Source organism: Loxodonta africana, chromosome 5, assembly GCF_030014295.1.
Source record: "Loxodonta africana isolate mLoxAfr1 chromosome 5, mLoxAfr1.hap2, whole genome shotgun sequence".
Classification (NCBI taxonomy): Eukaryota; Metazoa; Chordata; class Mammalia; order Proboscidea; family Elephantidae; genus Loxodonta; species Loxodonta africana.
Genome location: NC_087346.1, coordinates 66,272,743 through 66,290,874, shown reverse-complemented (window position 1 = coordinate 66,290,874; position 18,132 = coordinate 66,272,743). Strand labels below are relative to the sequence as shown.

At 38.8% G+C, this 18,132-nt stretch overlaps 1 protein-coding gene across 10 annotated transcripts in view; it reads left to right on the top strand.

Moving 5' to 3' along the window:
* Positions 1-14,194: 14,194 nt before the first annotated feature.
* The window catches only part of PTPN13 (protein tyrosine phosphatase non-receptor type 13), a 278,545-nt gene continuing 274,607 nt past the window's right edge, over positions 14,195-18,132 (top strand). For all 10 annotated transcript variants that reach the window (XM_064285603.1, XM_064285600.1, XM_064285598.1 and 7 more), the window contains exon 1: positions 14,195-14,619. The gene's annotated coding sequence lies outside the window, so the exon portion shown is untranslated. The remainder of the gene's footprint in view (positions 14,620-18,132) is intronic.

The following is an 18,132-nucleotide window of genomic DNA, read 5'->3' as shown; positions in this document are numbered from 1 at the left end:
CTGACGGGCTCTGAAAAACTAGTAGCTGAGAAAACTACTTTACATGCTTTACTATTTTAATCTCTTTTTTAAGATACTTGCATTGCAGTTGATAACTTACACTTATATTTTGATCCTACCCTGCTGGCGCAGTGGTTAGAGCAATGGGAGCTATGGCTGCTAACCAAAAGGTCAGCAGTTCGAATCCTCCAGCCACTCCTTGGAAACCCTATGGCGCAGTTCTTCTCTGTCCTCCAGGGTCTCTATGAGTCAGAATCAACTTGATGGCAATGGGTTTGTTTTTGTGTTTTTTTTTTTTTACTGTGGTTATAGGAACCCTAGTGGCATAGTGGTTAAACACTTGGCTGTTAACCGAAAAGGTTGGCAATTCGAATCCACCAGCCACTCCATAGAAGAAAACTGTGGCAGTCTGCTTCTGTAAAGATTTACAGCCTTGGAAACCTTATGAGACAGTTCGACTCGGAGGGCTGCTATGAGTTGGAATCGACTAGATAGCGATCGGACTGTACTGTGGTTATAATTGACCATGTTATTGATATAACTGTTGAGGTGATACAAAGAAAATTAATATGGTATTTTATGAAAAAATTACATTATTAAAAAAATAATTTTAAAATTGTTAACTTGAAATAGGTCATTAAGTTTTCATTTACTTAGTTACCGACTTAGTTATCTAGTGCTACTATAGTAGAAATACCACAAGTGGATGGCTTTAACAAACAGAAATTTATTCTCTCATAGTTTTTTTAGTCTAGGAGGCTAGAAGTCCAAATTCAGGGTGCCAGCTCCAGGGGAAGGTTTTCTGTCTCTGTCAGCTCTGGGGGAAGGTCCTTGTCATCAATCTTCCCTGGCCAAAGAGCTTCTCAGCATAGGGACCCTGGGTCCAAAGGACATACTATGCTCCCGGTGCTTCTTTCTTGGTTGTATGAGGTCTCCCTGTCTCTCTGCTCACTTCTCTCTTATATCTCAAAAGAGACCAACTAAAAACACAACTCCGTCTTGTAGACTGAGTTCTGCCTCATTAGTATAACTCCCTTTAATCCTGCCTCATTAACACCACAGAGGTAGGATTTACAACACATAGGAAAATCACATCAGATGACAAAAGAGTGAACAATCACACAGTACTGGGGATCACATAGCCTAGCCAAGTTGACACACACTTTGACAGTTACTTAAAAGTTCATGGAAAAATTTACTACATCCAAATAATCTATTCACCCTAACCTCATCATGAACCGAAAGTTAGTTCTGTTATCTCCCAAGCTAGTGGTAGTAAAGCAGCAACACTGATGATTGCCTAAATTCAAACAAAATGAAGCATGAGAATGCTTATTGAAAGCTGAGTAACTGAAGTATATCCTCTGATCAAAAGAAATAGATGTAATTCTTCTTTGAATTCAGATTAATGGCATAGTTGAGTAAGTATTTCGTTGTAAGAGTAAAAAAAGTCTCCTTTTCCCTCCTAAAAGACTATGTATATGGTATTGATATCTCTTCTCTTTGCCCTTCCCTGCTTTTCACCTTCTCCCATTTTCTCTCCCTCTCTCCTTCCTTCCTTTCCTCTTTCCTCAGTAAAGTAATAGTAACAAAGGGATCAACAAAGATTAATATTTATCAAAAACTTATTGCATATAAAATAATGTGCTAAGCACAATGTGGGAATTTTTCAAAATAAAATAGAAATTCTATTAAATGACCTCCACTTAATCACACCACCAGATTAACTAATGCTCTCCATTCCGGTTATGAAACACACACACTGATGCATGGCCTCTGAATGTTTACTAAAGGGCTACATCATAGTTGTTCTAGGGTAAAAAAATCACATAGCTCAGTAAAGCAAAAACAAAGTTTGCTTAGTAATGCAAAAACTAAGTTTTATACGGCATATGTTCAAACAGGCAAAAGTAGGGAATTGGACAAGCATGTTGCCACAGCCATATCTGCCTGAGTTCAAGGATTACAGAAGAGGCAAAAATGGGAAAACGGACAAGCATGCTGCCTGAGCCATGTCTGCTAGAGTCTAAGGAAATACTACAGAATAGGCAAGAATGCGAAAATGGGTAAGTGTGCTGTTAGAGCTATGTCTCGCCTAGTCTGAGGAATGTTTCAAAATAATCAGTAGAAACATTACAAATGGGCAAAACCATTGAAAGTTTCACCGTTTCATAGATTGGCTAGAAACTGACAAATCACCGTAATTCTACATATTGCATTGTCTTTCTTAACAATCACTGGTACAGGTTTCAGTAATGACAGTCAGGAGGGTCTTTCACTGGTCCAACAAATCTTACTATCCTCTAAATGCTAACAGAAAAAGATATGAGTGGAAAGTGTGTGGGTCTTTTGTGCTGTGTTTTATTATTTGTTTATGTAAAAGGTTTCCTAAAAGATGTTTTTCAAGTGGTTAAGTGGCTGCAAACCAAAAAGTCGGCAGTTCAAATCCACCAGGCGCTCCTTGGAAACCCTACAGTGCAGTTCTACTCTGTCCTATAGGGTTACTATGAGTTGGAATCGACTTGATGGCAAGGGTTTTTTTTTTTTTTTTTTAGTTTTTATTGTCTTTATACCTCAGGGCCCAGTAGATGTGTCCTTGTCAGTACAGCTCCAGCTGGGTCACATTCCAGGAGAAGGAATAATGGCTCCAATGTTATTTCCTAAATCATTGTATAGCTACACACTTATGCTTCCCCAGCTGAGGTGTAACTACCACAAGCCATTCATTCATTCCCTTAATAGTGCCTGTTCTAGGAGCTAGGGAGACACATCAGTGAATTAGACAAACTCCTACCTGTCCCTATGAAACTTATATAAGAAACAATTATGTTAGTTTCTCAAACTCTTAGTGTTAGTTATGCTGATTAGTGTAATTAAGTAATATAATTTGCATGTACTTTATTAAATATCAAGGAGCCCTGGTGGTACACTGGTAAACCAACTGACTGCTAACCAAAGGTTGATGGTTCAAAACCATCAGCTGCTCTGTGGGAGAAAGATGTGGCAGTCCACTTCTATAGAGATTTACATCCTCAGAAACCCCATGGAGTCACTATGAGTCGGAATTGACTCAGCAGCAATGGGTGTTTGAGTTTATTAAATATCAGTATAAAAAATCTTTGTTTCTATTAAAAACTAAGTTGAAAGCTTTGGAAAGACAAGTTACTGTCACAAATTACCTTGGGCAAGACAACTGGGATATATTACAGAAATATCCTAAACTCACAATGTTTCGTAAGTATCCTCAATAGTACATTTCCTTTAACAAAAAAATAAAGTGAATATTTTAAGTTTTGCATTATAGGAATGGTTTATGTAAAAAAGGCAACCTGGAATTCTCAACAGCAGATCCAAAAGTAAAAAAGGCCTTGGCCTGGCATCAAAAGATTGGCTAATGAATATATAATAATAGGTTTTTGGTAAAAATAAAATGCTTAAGTTACATATGTGTCATTTTTTATAGTTTTCCACATTAACTTTTTAGATTAGCAGAAGAACTACTCATTCTACAGCTTCAACTTTCTGAGGCAAATGCCCTCTCTTCCTGTGGTCATAAAATGGCAGGTTCAGCATATTACAGTTTATATGAATATCGTAAGTCTGGATCTGGCCCTAAACTGATAACTAGTTTCAGTAGGTAAGACCATTTTCCTCCTAGACATTATATGGAAAAATATAAAAATCAAGGCAATCAACTTAAAAAAAATTTTATAAAGTGATGCTTTGTTTTATTAAATACTCCAGCTCTACCTAACAAAGCTTTCAATGATCAGCTTTTTTTTTTTTAACCTAACAAAGCTTTCAATGATCAGCTTTCTCACACAGTAACTGACTCCCATCAGACAGTGTGAAACCACCCTCTTTACAACAAAATGAAAACTACAAACCTTAACTTCTGTCTTAGTTTCCATTTTTGGGAACACTTGAAAAAAAAAAATCAAGATTAGCAGTCATGAACCCTAAGGCAAGTCCCTATGGGTCAGATTTAGATGACAGCATATTCATATTAAATTACTTTGTATATGTTCTAACATGGCTAAATTTCAAAAAACAGAAGGGTTATGCTTATTTGCCGTACTCCCTTCACCAAATTGAATAGGCGGTTACATAACTTGCCAAGACAAGTAGTGGAAATGAGTCAGAGACAGGACCAGCCCTAGTAAAAATTGTAAATTAGGCAGTTTGACTTCATACCACACCCCTTTAGTACTACATGTATTTCCCTGATCCCCTTCCTTGGTATCCAGCCCTGAGGGTCGCCCTCATAAGACATACATCCTCTCCCACCCCTCAAATTTCTCTCCTTCTCCTTCTCCCTCTTCCTCTCTCTCACACCACTCGTCACCAAAACTGGCTTCCTCTCTTTTATCCTTCCCTTTCACTAATTAAAATTTACCTCTCCAGTATCTCTCCCCTCCAGGGTTTAAAGCGACAAGTACTTAATCTGATAAAGGAATCTGCACTAATGTGCTAAGAGAGAAAGCTGGGAGGTAAAGTGAATTTTAATGATGACCTTCAAAGATTAGCCTTTGCAGTTTAACTCGTTAGTGACTAAAAGTGAGACTTTCCAGCTGAGGCATTCAGATGAGGGAAGTGTTTTGGTTTAGGTACAGCCTTGATGTACTTAGCAAATCAAATAGGAATGGGAGAATACATTCAGTCTAACATGTAGTCAGCCCTCCTCAGAGTAACTAACAAGCCTAGGTCAGTTTGGGGCCAGTAAGGGGAAGCAGGGAAAGATCTAAGTATCCAAAGTTGGTTGGCAAGGAAAAGTGAATTTACAGGAGCACAACAATTACATTTTTCTAACTTAATATTTTATGATGCTAATCAGCCCTCCTGGTACCTAATAAGCATCTTCTAAATTTTCTCTTCAGAATGAAGGAGATTGTTTAAAAAAATTATGTCAAATCTAAAACATTGACTAATTCTAAAAGTTCCTCCAGTTTTGTTGTTGTTGTTGCTGTTATACAGTGCTTTAAAATTTACAAATAGTTTCACAGATGTATTTCATTTGATCCTACTAAATGTTGAAAGAATGTTACAGGCTATTATGTGTGGAACATGTTAGCTGTTCTTATTTTCTCTACTTCATAAATGAGGAAAAGGAGGCCCAGAGAAGTAAGCTGACTTGCCAAGATTTGTACTTAGGTCTTCTGGCTGCAAATGCTGTGCTCTTTTTATTGTACTGAGCTACCAGACTGCCTCCCAACATTTAGTTATCTGTGCCCTTGCTGCCATGTAACTCTACATCCGAGGGGAATTCTCAGATTTTAAAGACGTTCAGCTTTAGCCAAAAGAAAATAACCTGTTTATTCAATGAACCTGAGGGTAATTGTAGTCCTATCTAGTTTCCATCTCTGCATTTTTTCCCTAGCTAATTCTTGGTTCACTTGGAAGTGTTAGTACTGATTCACAAAGTCTTCCTTAAGCACTGTCAGAGTTTGTCCTCCAATTACCTACTCATGTTTTGGTGGATTACTTATCTTGCTTCTGCTTCTCACCTGGGCGAAGTTCCCATCAGAGTCCTTACTCTGCAAGCAAGGAAGGATACTATGTTCCTGAGTTTAAAGAGGGAAAAAACGCTCACATACTTGGTATAAGCCAGAATACAAATATTTCCCATTGAGAGGAACATAAGAAACCAGCTGAGAAAACATTGCTATTTGCAGATTTAGATGAACCCAGAATTTATTTCAGCCTTGGAGATAAAAGATGGTGCTTTTAAATTATTAGTATTTAAAGCATTCAATCCTAACATTTTGGAAAGACATAGACCCCTTTGTGAATATGCCAAAAAGTATCAATGCTTCTCCTAGAAAAATGCACAAACATGTATTTGGAATACAGTCTCAGGGAGTTCATTTTGGGGTAGTTTCTGGGTCCCATACACAACTTTCCTGACTTAGAGTGTGTCACAAGGATGGTCCCTAAGTGATGAGTGTCCTAATGCTTATGGGTCATACAGAGCCCAGTTAAATTTGCATTATGGCTGGCTATCTAATTTCTTTGTTATTAATAGTAGTAATGTATGGCGACCTTTTACAAGAAAACTAATACATGCTTATTGTAAATATTTTAAATGAAAAATATTTCAGAAATAGAATTTCCAGTAAATCTTCAGAGAAACCATTGTTAAGAGCATATACATTTCCATATGTGTTTACAGATATATATACGTTAAACAGAAATCACGTCATACTGTAGGGAAAATTGATTTTGTCACTAGATAATATATCATGTCACTAGGTAATAAAAAAAATTTTATTATTATTATTATTTTTTTTTTAGGTAATATATATGGATGGACGGACCATAGATACTTAATCCTGGGTTATTATGGGCATTATTTTGTTTCCAATTTTATGACTACAAAAAATACAACAATGAATATCCCTGATCATATCTCTGTTCACAGATGTAAATATTTCTGTAGGATAAATTTCCAAAATGGAATAAGTTAAAGGATATGAACATTGTAAATTGTGAAAGGCCTTGCTTGCAATTGCCCTCCCAAATGGAATAACCAAACAAAAAACCATTGCCATAGAGGAGATTCCGACTCATAGTGACCCTGTAGACAGAGTAGAACTGTCCCATAGGGTTTCCAAGGCTGTAAATCTTTACAAAAGGAAGCTGCCACATTTTCCCCCCTCCTCCCTGCCCCTAACTGGTGGGTTCAAACCACTGACCTTTTGGTTAGAAGCCATGTGTTTAACCACTGGGCCACCAAAAAAACCTGTTGCCGTCAAGTTGGTTCCAACTTATAGCAACCCTATAGGACAGAGTAGAACTGCCGCATATGGTTTCCAAGGAGCACTTGGTGGATCTGAATTGCTGACCTTTTGATTAGCAGTTGTAGCTCTTAACCATCATGCCACCAGGGTTTCCACGGGGCTACCAGGGCTCCTTAAATGAAATAAACCAGCTGGTAATTCTACCAACAATCATAGGAAGTTATCTATTTCAGATATTTTTACTAATACTGTATATCATAAGGAGCCCTGTTTGAATCCACTGGCCACTCCCTGGAAACCCTATGAGGTGGTTCTACTCTGTCTTATAGGGTTGCAGTGAGTTGGAATTGACTTGATGGCAATGGGTCTGGATCTTGGTATAAGTCTTTAAAAACACTTTTCTAATCTCATCATTATAAATTATATCCCATTGTTTTAATTTTTAATGTAATTATTGTATTTTTTAAATATTCATTGCTTTTCTATATTTCTTTTTCTGAAAATATTCTATTTTTGCCCATTACTTACGGTCCTAGTATTTTTTTTCTTTATATTGAGGCTATCAGCCCCTTGTCAGTCATATTGTTCTTGTTGTTAAGTGTTTTTGAGTGGGTTCTGACTCATAGCGACCCTATGTACAACAGAAGGAAACACTGCCCAGTCCTGCGCCATCCTCACAATGGCTGCTATGTTTGCGTCCATTGTTGCAGCCACTGTATCAATCCACCTCCTTGAGGATCTTCCTCTTTTTTTGCTGATCATCTATGGGTTATAAATAGTATCCTAAAGTGTTCCATCTCCCCTTAACTCTAAGTGTTTGTTTATTATAAAGAAACTTAATATTTTAGGTAGCAAAAATTACCAATAGTTTTCTTTAAGGTTTTTATTTCTTGTAGAAAGACCATATCTACTTGAAAGTATAAAATGAATTCACCTATAGTTCCTTCGCATATGATTTCATGTTTATATTGAAATCTAAATGTAACTGAGCAGAATAAAGTTTAGAGGTAGAACCCAAAACATGCAGGAATTTGTACATGATACAGAAAACACTTCACTTCAGTGTAGTTACTAGTTAAAGAGGGAGGGACAACTGGGTAGCTGCTACTACCACCAAAATGAATTCCGTATGAATGAAAGAATAAAATGTAAACAAAACAAAATTCTAGAAGAAAATGTGGGAGAATATTTTTGGTAAAAGAAATGAAAATGGCTTTTAAGCATACAAAAAGATACTAATATGATAAATAAAAATTATACCTATAAATATTATTTTGTACCTATTAGATTGGCAAAATAATATTTCTTTATAGGTAAAAGAAACCCTGGCGACATAGCGATTAAGAGCTACAACTGCAAACCTAAAGGTCAGCAGTTCGAATTCACCAGGTGCTCCTTGGAAACCCTATGGGGCAGTTCTACGCTGTCCTATAGGTTTGCTATGAGTCAGAATCGACTCAGTGGCAACAGGTTTGGTTTTTGGTTTTAGACTGGCAAAGATCAAAACAGTTAAGTCACACTATGTCGGTGAGGGAAAGGGGAAACCTAGAGTGCTGACAAACACTCAGTCTGGGCTAGCGTGGCTGTAGTTCGTACCACTGTTGTGCATGACAGCTCATTTTGTCTATCAAAATGTAAAATGTGCCTACTTTTTAATCCAGAAATTATACTTCTAGAAGTTAAACCTAAAGTTCTACTCCACATGTAAGCCAGGAAACAGAAGCTGAAGAGACAACAACCTACCCCCAGCGCTGACACAGACAGAAAGCCTTCCTTAGAGCTGGAGCTCTGAATTCAGACTTCCACCTCCTAAACTGTGAGAAAATAAATGTCTGTTTGTTAAAGCCATCCACTTGTATTTCTGTTACAGTAGCACTAAATAACTAAGACACCGTCTTTTTTCTGGGTTGTTTCTCCCCCATTAATATAAACTCACTGCTCCCTAAGGTTCTTATCTCATATTTCTCAAGTTGCAGTTGTCAATTTGATCCCATGTAGGTAGTCCTTAAGAGAGCATAATGCTCAAGGCAGATATTTTTTACTAGATAAGCTAAACTATTGTTTAGTTTTAAAAATTCAGGGAATATTTTTGGTTTAAGGTTTAAAGGTTATCTCAGGGCAATAGTTTTGGGGGTTCATCCAGCCTCCATGGCTCCAGAAATTATGGACTCAATGAGAATTTGAAATTCTGCTCTCCATTACCACCCTTTTGATCAGGATTCTTCTATAGAATCTTTGATCAAAATGTTTAGTAACTTTAGCCGGGTAACATCCAGTTCTCCTGATCTCATGGTAAAGGAGGTAGTTCCTCATGGGGCAATTAGCCACACATTCCATTTGCTCCTCCTATTCCTGACTCTTCTTCCTCTGTTACTCCAAGTGAACAGAGAACAATTGTCGTGCCTTGGATGACTACTTGCAAGCTTTTAAGACCCGAGACACTACGCAACAAACTAGGAGGTAGAACAGAAGCACTAAATGTATTATTAGGCCAATTAACTGCGATGTCCCATAAAACCAAGGAACTAAATTTCATGAGGTTTTTGGCTGGACATAAGTAGCCTGGGCAGCTACTCTTTTTTGTTGTTGTTGTAAATATATCTATCACACAACTTTTTCCAATTCAACTTTTTATAGGTATACAACTTATTGATAGTAATTATAACAATCAGCTATGCAATGCTACCCTTAATCAATGTAATTTTCCAACACCATTAATTCCCCTTCCCCCCCCACCCCTGGTAACCACTAATAAAATTTTGTCTTCATACATTTGCCTTTCCTTGTCTTTTTACGTAAGTGAGGTCACACAATGTCTGTCCTTTTGTAATTGACTTATTTCACTCAGCATGACTGCAAGCTCCATCCCTATTGTAGCAAGTATCAAGACTTAATTTCTCCTACTGGCTGAGTAGTACTCCCTTGTATGTATGTACCACATTTTGTTTATCCATTCATCTGTTGATGGACGTTTGTTTAAAGAGAACGAAGTAGGAAGACTCACACTTCCTGAATTTAAGACATGCTCTACAGCTACAGTAATCAAAACAGATTGGTACTGGTATAACAACAGACACACAGACCAGAGTGGAATAGAATTGCGAGTCCAGAAATAAATCCACACATCTATGGTCAACTATTTTTTGACAAAGGCGCTATGTCCATTCAACGGGGAAAGAAGAGTCTCTTCAATAAATATTTTGGGAAAACTGGATTTCCACATGCAGAAAAATAAAACAGGATCTATGCCTCACAACATACACAAAAACAAATTCAAAATGGATTAAGGACATAAATGTGAAAACTAAAACCATAAAATTCTTAGAAGAAAATACAGGGGCTATGCTGTAGGGCCTAGCTTTTAACAATAGATTATCTCATTTAATAATAAAAGCACAAACAGCAAAAGACATAATAAATAAACGGGACCTCATAAAAATTAAAAACTTTTTTTCATCAAAAGACTTTACCAAAAAAGTAAAAAGACAAGTTACCAACTGGGAAAATACCTTTGGAAACCATATATCTGATAAGAATGTAATAACCAAAATATATATAAAACTTTGACAACTTAACAACAAAAAGACAACCCAATCATAATTGGGCAAAGGACTTCAATAGACATTTCACCAAAGAGGTCATTAAAATGGCTACCAAACACATGAAAAGATGCCCAAGTCATTACCTATCAGAGAGATGCAAATCAAAATCAAAATGAGACACCGTTTCGCTCCTACTAGAACGGCTAAGATAAAACAATAACAATGACAAAAACCCAGAAAATAGCAAGTGTTGGCAAGGATGTGGGGAAGTTGGAACCCTTTTCCATTGCTGGTGGGAATGCAAAATGGTACAGTCATTGTGGAAAACAGTGGGCGGTTCCTCAAAAAACTAGAAATAAAACTACCATATTGCTCAGCAATTCCGCTCCTAGGTATACACCCAAAAGACTTGAAAGCAGAGACTCATACAGAGACTTGTACACCAATGTTCATTGCAGCACTATTCACAGTTGTGAAAAGGTATAAACAACCTAAATGCCCATCAACAGATGAATGGATAAACATTTTTTGTCTTATAAGTTTATCAGTTTAAAAGTAAGTTTTATAAATTTATCATTTATTTTTAGCTATTTAATTTTTTGTAGTTATTGCAAATAGGATTCTTTTTATGTTGTATTTTCTAACTAGCTATGGTTTACATATGGAAAAGCTCTTGGTTTTTGTATATTAATTTTCTTACTGGTTACTTCAACTCATCTTTAATTGATTCTAAAAGTTTTTCAGTTTATCCTTTTGGGTTTTTATTTCATCTGCAATTTAATGATAATCCTGACTTATTTTCATAATGTAATCTTATTCCTATTTCATGTCTAATTTTATTAGTTAACATTTACATCGTCACATGGTGCGATAGTGGGCATTCTTGCCATGTTCCTAACTTCAAGAGGGAGAATTATAGGGTGCCTGGGTGGTGCAAATGGTTAATGCACTTAGCTGCTAACTAAATGGTTGGTTGTTTGAGTCCACCCTGTGGTACCTACGAAGAAAAGCCTGGTGATCTACTTTTGAAAAATTAGCCATTAAAGCCCTCTGGAGCTCAGTTCTACTCTGACACACACGGGATTGCCATGAATCAGAGTCAACTCAATGGCAACTGATGTTTTTCATTATAAAGTAAGTTGCTAACTTTGGTATAAAACATACATTTTCAAATCATTATAAATTCTTTAAAAGTTTTTATCAGTAATGATACTCCTTTGACCTGTTAATATAAAACCAAAAAACCAAACATGTTGCTGTCCAGTCAATTCCAACTCATAGCAACCCTATATGACAGAGTAGAACCACCCCCTAGGGTTTCCAAGAAGCAGCTGGTAGATTTGAATTGTCAACCTTTTGGTTAGCAGCCCAGCTCTTAACCACTTTGCCACCAGGGCTCCATTAATACAACTACATAAAATAAATTTCTTTTTTTGAACCATCTCTATACCTGGAATAATCTCTCTTAACTTTTGCATATTATTTGTAACTAGTGTTGGCTTGTATTTATTAATATTTTATTTTGGATTTTTACACTATCCAAAAAGAGATTAACCTATAGACTTCCCTTTTGTGTACTCATCAGTTTTGGTATCACAGTCATTTATTTTAAAACTAGCTTTTCTGTTTATACAAAACAGGGATTAGTGGAGAAAAAGCCTTGAGGGCAACCACCTGACATGGTCTTAATGCAAAAATACAAAAAAAAAAAAATGCTCATAAAGCTGTGGTTTGTCTACTTTTGTGAAAATTTACAACACTGTACTCACTATACCTTCTTTCTGACATGTTCACAAGTTATTCCAATAAATATGTGGATATTCTTTCAGTGGCAAAGAGAGGCAGATGTTCCATGAAAGTTTTTGTTCTCCCAATCTGCCCCACCTCCTGATAACATGAACCAGAACGTTGAAAAACCCCTATTTCAGAAAATGGGGGAAGGGCTGGTGGCCTCCTCGCTGCTATTTACTTAAAACCAGTTGCCTTTGAATAGGTTTTGACTCATGGTGACCCCTCTTATTTCTACTGCTGCCCTTTTGTATTATGTTGGTCTCTGCTCTTTGGATTTATTTCCCTCAATTGCCTTTCCTTATCTTTGTTTCATTTATCCCACCACATGTCCTTCAAAACCCAGTTTAAATTTTTTCCCTCTTCCATAACATCACTAATCCAGCCCATTCTACATACCACAAGGTTTCTCTTATCAACTCAAAGTTGCCTGCACATTCTAACAGTAAGTTCTCTGCTTGTTTCAAGAGTCCTATTTGTCTTTTGGAACCCCTGGTGCCATAGTGGTTAAGAGCTACAGCTGCTAACCAAAAAGGTCAGCTGTTCGAATCTACCAGATGCTCCTTGGAAACTCTACCCTGTCCTATAGGGTCATTATGAGTCAGAGTTGACTCGATTGCAATGGGTTTGGGTTTTTTGGTATTTGTCTTTCTTAGGCTCCATGGTTAGCTCCTCGAGGCCAGGGACCTTATTTTAAAATTTTGCCATGCATTTCCCATTTTGTTTAGGACTGTTTGTTTAATCACGTTCAATGTATAATTGCAAGGTATATTTGATGGAAGACATGTCACAGTTATTCATTTAGGTAAATGAGATAATCAAGCGTTCGCCAGAGGTAAATCATTACTATTAATTTCCTCATTCATCACATATGTACTCAGCCTCAGGGGCTAAAGGAATCTGGGATTGCAGCTTTTAGGGAAGCTAGATCTCTCCATATTGGAGCTAGACATGAAGTTCAGAATTCACCTAGGGCTCAACACTGGGAGTCCAAGACTAAATTTGCCTCAGACCCCTTTCTCAGAGTGGATCAAGTTACTTTATACCTCTGAGAATAAGCCCAAACTTTCGAAACTCAAATGACAAAATACCATTGTCTTATGAATTCAGCAAGATTGCTTTGTAAATTGTTGAAATTCCTTTTTTTTTTTAGTTTGCAGGTGGGGCATAGCTGCTACTACATACCGTTGTCAGCTAGTACTGTGTAGTCTTCTATAGGAACATGGAAATCTTTATTCTATTCGATTGATGGCACTGGGTTTTTTATTCGATTGTTAAATCTCTTTCGTAATTTTTTTTTTTTTTAACTTTGGGATTATTCTGACTTAGCTCCATAGGGAAAATAACAAGACAAAATTTACATACTTTTTTAAAAAATATGAGAATTTGACTTTTCCCGAGGGTGCATTTGGGCTTGAGGGACTACTGTCACCACACTTCTGAAGATCACTTTACAACTGTGGGAAAACTTACCGAGCTGTTTTCTTTGACCTCGCCGTTTCTAAATCGCTATATTACTGCAGGGAACTGGCACAGGCTTCATCTTTCTCTCTCTTCCCTTCTCACCCTATAAAAGTCCCAAATCTACTCGGTGAGAATATGGAAACAAGGCTGAGAGACAGAGGAGGGAGAGGGGGAGGGGTTAATTACATTGATAGGGAAAGAGCAAGCAGTTAGGCATTTTTCACTCCCCTCCGCGCTCCCTAGGGCCATCGAGTTGTTTCTGCAGGATGTGTGAGGACAGTCAGTTGCATTTTGATCATGGCCTAAATCTTGGAGTCGACATTGCAGGGGCTAGGAACTCTGCTGCTCGGCCATCAACCTGAGCGTCTGGCTAGCCAGAGGAAAGCGAAAAGCCAGGCCCAAGACACCGGTTGTCATGGGAACCGGTGCGCTAGTCCCCCCAGCGACCTAGTCTCTAGGGAGGGGGCGAGGCTGGAGGCCCAGCTGACCAACGAGGCCCATCCGAGCGCGGGGTGGGAGATTGGCGATCCACCCGGAGCCCCGGAAGGTTTGAGTGACAGAAAAGGGAGGCGGGGCCGCCGCGACCGCAGAGGTGGAGCCGGAGTTGGGAGAGTAGCTCTGGCCGCGCGGCGAGGGTGTGACACCATGTTCACAGTCCCTGGAGACCGCGGTGCTCGCGAGCTACGCTCCCTGGCTCTCCGGTCCGCCTCAGCCGCCTCGGCAGCGCTCAAAGCCGGCTGCAGGAGTTGAGCCGCACCGTCGGAGGAGGTTTTGGCGAAGCTGTTGGAGGGGTGCCGACGACAGTGAGGCGGAGAGGGTGCACGAAGGCTCGTGGGTTAAGAGCCCGTGGGGTTCGCCGGCGGAGGGACGTTTCCGAGGCTTGGAGGAGGAGGGGGAGATGCTGCTCCTCTTCTCCCCCTCCTCAGGCTCCTTCTGCAGCTCCCTCAGCCCACGCCCGCGGCCGCTTTGGGGAGAATTGGTTGTGGCTCTCCGCGCCCGCGGCGGCTGCCCGCAGCCCGCCCAAACGCCGAGTCCTCGCAGCCCTCGCCCCGCGCTCTAGTAGCTGGACCTGGTCTCACGACGAGCGGGTAAGGACGAGAGTGCCCCCGGGCTCTGGAAGTGCTGAAAGTGCAAAACAAAGTTCATCTCCCTTGCTTTCTTCCTTGACTTTTGCCCCAGCCCCTGAAACCAGTCCCTCTGTTGGCCCTGATGGAAGGAAATTTTCTTTGGTTTTGGTGTGTCTGTGAGGGTTTTTTTTTTTTTTTTTTTAATATATTCGAGTGGGGGTGGGGTAACCGGGCTGGGTAAGGATGAGATGGAGTTTCATTGTGAATTAGGTAGTTCCACCTTCCCCCGCGGAAGTAAGCCGGGTTCTCGGGAGTGAAACCCCAGAGGGAGTAAGAGATTGTGGGGTAATAGGGAGTGTTGACACTACCCCGTCGTGCTTGTTCAGCTCTGCTCTGTGCGTGGTAAAGAAAGGGTTCCTGGAGTCTGTTTCTAATTTCTGTAAATGATTGTGGAGATGGTGTGGTTAGAGGCCGCCCAGAAGAATGTGTATGTGTAAGGAGTCGGAGAAGAGGGGGTGGAGTAATGGGGAAGAGGGGGCAGAGGGAGAGACACTCCATGATGCAAGCTGTTTTATTGCTTTTCTTCTCTGAGCTCAAGTTAAAATCACCCCCCCCCCCTTTGCTCATTGCATGATACTGTAAGTGCAGAAAGCTGAAAAGCTAAAATTAGACCAAAGTCAAGAAAATTCTTACAAAGTTTGGTTAACTTTTGATGTGAATATATGGAGAAGGGGGGATGGGGAAAAATATTATCCCTAGGATAGACTTGGAGCAATACAGTTTTCCCTGGCGTTATCCATGTACTTCCAACTAATCTCTTCAACAGCCTAGAGTCATTTTCGTTTAATTGCATCTTTGAAACAACAAACGCGGTGACTTCACAGGGAGCTGCCAGAGCGGAGTTTACCTCTCAGAAAATGGGGCAATCGGGTTTGTTTTCAAGGCGGGATTTAAACGAAATGTAGGACATCTGATCTGTGGGATGCAGGGTGCTGGTAACTAATCGGCAAGATTTTAAAATTTATATAGAGTTTACTAAAGGGGAGGAAAAAAAGAATTAAAGTCACTGTATTATGAAACAGGCAGTGACTTCAAGCGTTGGTATTTTCCCAAATTCTTGATGATCGTGCTGGCAGGGTCAAGGTGAAAACTTATTGCGTGCACATCCGTTGCTTGTGGTGGTGCTGTGATAAAAATTGTTTCTTGATTTCATGTCACTGGAAACTCTTTTTTTAAAGTTCATGCATATATTGAATTAGTAAATTCAGGCAGAGGCACGTTGACTACTTTTTCATGCAATCCAAAATTTATTTATTTTTTTGTAATAACATTGTGTTCTAACTTTGATGTTCTCAATGCTTTGTGGGAGTGTGTTTGTTTGGAACCTAGAATTAAAACACATAGAGAAAAATACCTTATCTACTCAGAAAAGGAATAATTTTAATAGTTTTCCATTTTTACAATTGGAGAATTATGACTTCCTTTACAATTAAGAAAAAAAAATTATCTTTTATTGTTCTTACAATTACATAGATTTATCTTCTTTAATTTTGTCCCACCAAAATTTTTACGTTCATGTAAAGCCTATATGTTTTTTTGGAGGGTGGTTGTCAGCATCCAAAATATTTATGTATAGTCTTTCATGTATCAGGTAACACACATACCATTAAAAACAGTGTCAATTTAAAGAATAAATGTTGACACTGTGATAGGGGTCAAAAGTTGTAAAACTTTTACCTTTTTTTTTTCTGGAGAGATCTCCAAAGTGCAAGAAGTGACGGTGAAAGTTGGTTAATCAGTTGTTTTGGGGTAGATGATAAGTGTCCATCTGTAAATGAATGGAATTTATTTATCTTTATTATTAAGAATAACAGATCAAAGCCTTGGTTTATTATACACTACACCTTTAATAGTTTAAGGATTGGATGAGGGAGTAATGTAGCCTCTCATATATCAATTGCATATGTATTTTTTCCAGCTCATCTTATTGCCCAGCCCCAAATGTACTGGAAAAAGAAAGACTACTTAGGATGAGTATCTCCTCCTTCTCTTTCTCCTCCAACTCCTTTTTCTTCTTCCTTTTGATGGAGTGTATAATTTTAAAATAAACTGTACAACATTTTGTAGTATAATTCAATTATGATTAAGACCATTTGATGTTGAACCAGAAAGAAAGAAAACCATAATCTAAGCTAGTGTGTTTAGGAGTTACTTCTGTCAACACATTCTTATCCTGGCAATATGTTTTGGGAGAAGTCTGTACCATTACTTAGAATAGTGAGTTGAAGGTATTCAGTTAGGCCTCTGATGTAACTGAGTACTCTACTTTTTTTGTGACTCATGAGTTAATGTCACTTTACAAGGTGGGGGCCTGAGAAAGGAGAAAAGATCTGGGGTCTCAGGATACAACAATTAATGGTGATGGGAATGGTGAGGATTTGTTGCTCAGGTTTTCTCATTTTTTCTCTGAAAACCTTTTTCAACTTTCAATGGCTTGAACCACTCAGGAACTGGATTTTTTAAAAAGATACCTTTAAATGTATAAGTGTATATAGCCTTTTTAATGGTTGAAGTTAAAGTTAAAAATTCCATTCTCACTGTAAATATGTCACATCAAAACTGGTCTGTAAACTGCTATGGGAAGAGTTCTGTAATCGCTGGAGTCGAAGGAAAAATGAAAACATCTTTAAATCCCGTATCTTATTCCTGTTTAATGCCAAACCAAAAAAACCAAACCCAGTGCCATCGAGTTGATTCCAACTCATAGCAACCCTATAGGACAGGGTAGAACTGCCCCATAGAGTTTCCAGGGAGCGCCTGGAGGATTTGAACTGCTGACCCTTTGGTTAGCAGCCATAGCACTTAACCATTACGCCACCAGGGTTTCCTGTTTAATGCCAAACACTGTGAATAAGCATCCTGTTCTATCCTTTCCAACCCTGTGCTCAAGAATGTGTGACTATAACTAATAGTTCGTGAGGGTAGTCAAACCAGAAAACTAAAGCCACCGCCTTTGAGTTGACTCTGACTCACAGTGACCCTATAGGACAGAGTAGGACTGCCCCATAGAGTTTCCAAGGTTGTAAATCTTTTTGGAAGCAGACTGCCACATCTTTCTCCTATGGAGCGATTGGTGGGTTTGAACCCCCAACCTTTCTGTTAGCAGCTGACACTTTAATCACTGCGCTACCAGGGCTCCTTTGAGGGCAGTAGGAGACCAATTAACTTCTTAGGATAAGAAAGCAGCACCTCCTAAATAGCCCAGTATAGAAGCTAGTATAGATTTGAAGGATAAACATGTTTTTCCTGGGGGTTTCTATCAAATGCTTAGGAAATAAAGGAACTGGACTGGTTCCAGCACCGCTTCTGTGTCCCACCACTGAATCCTGCTTTTTGTATTTCTTTGTTTGTTTCCAGTGTGAAAAATAGCTGAAACAAACTGCCTCAGAGAGCATTCTTCTGCCTTAGTATAAAGAATGTGGGCTTTACTGTCTGACAAACATGTGTCCAAATCCTAGAGAATGTCTTTAAGTT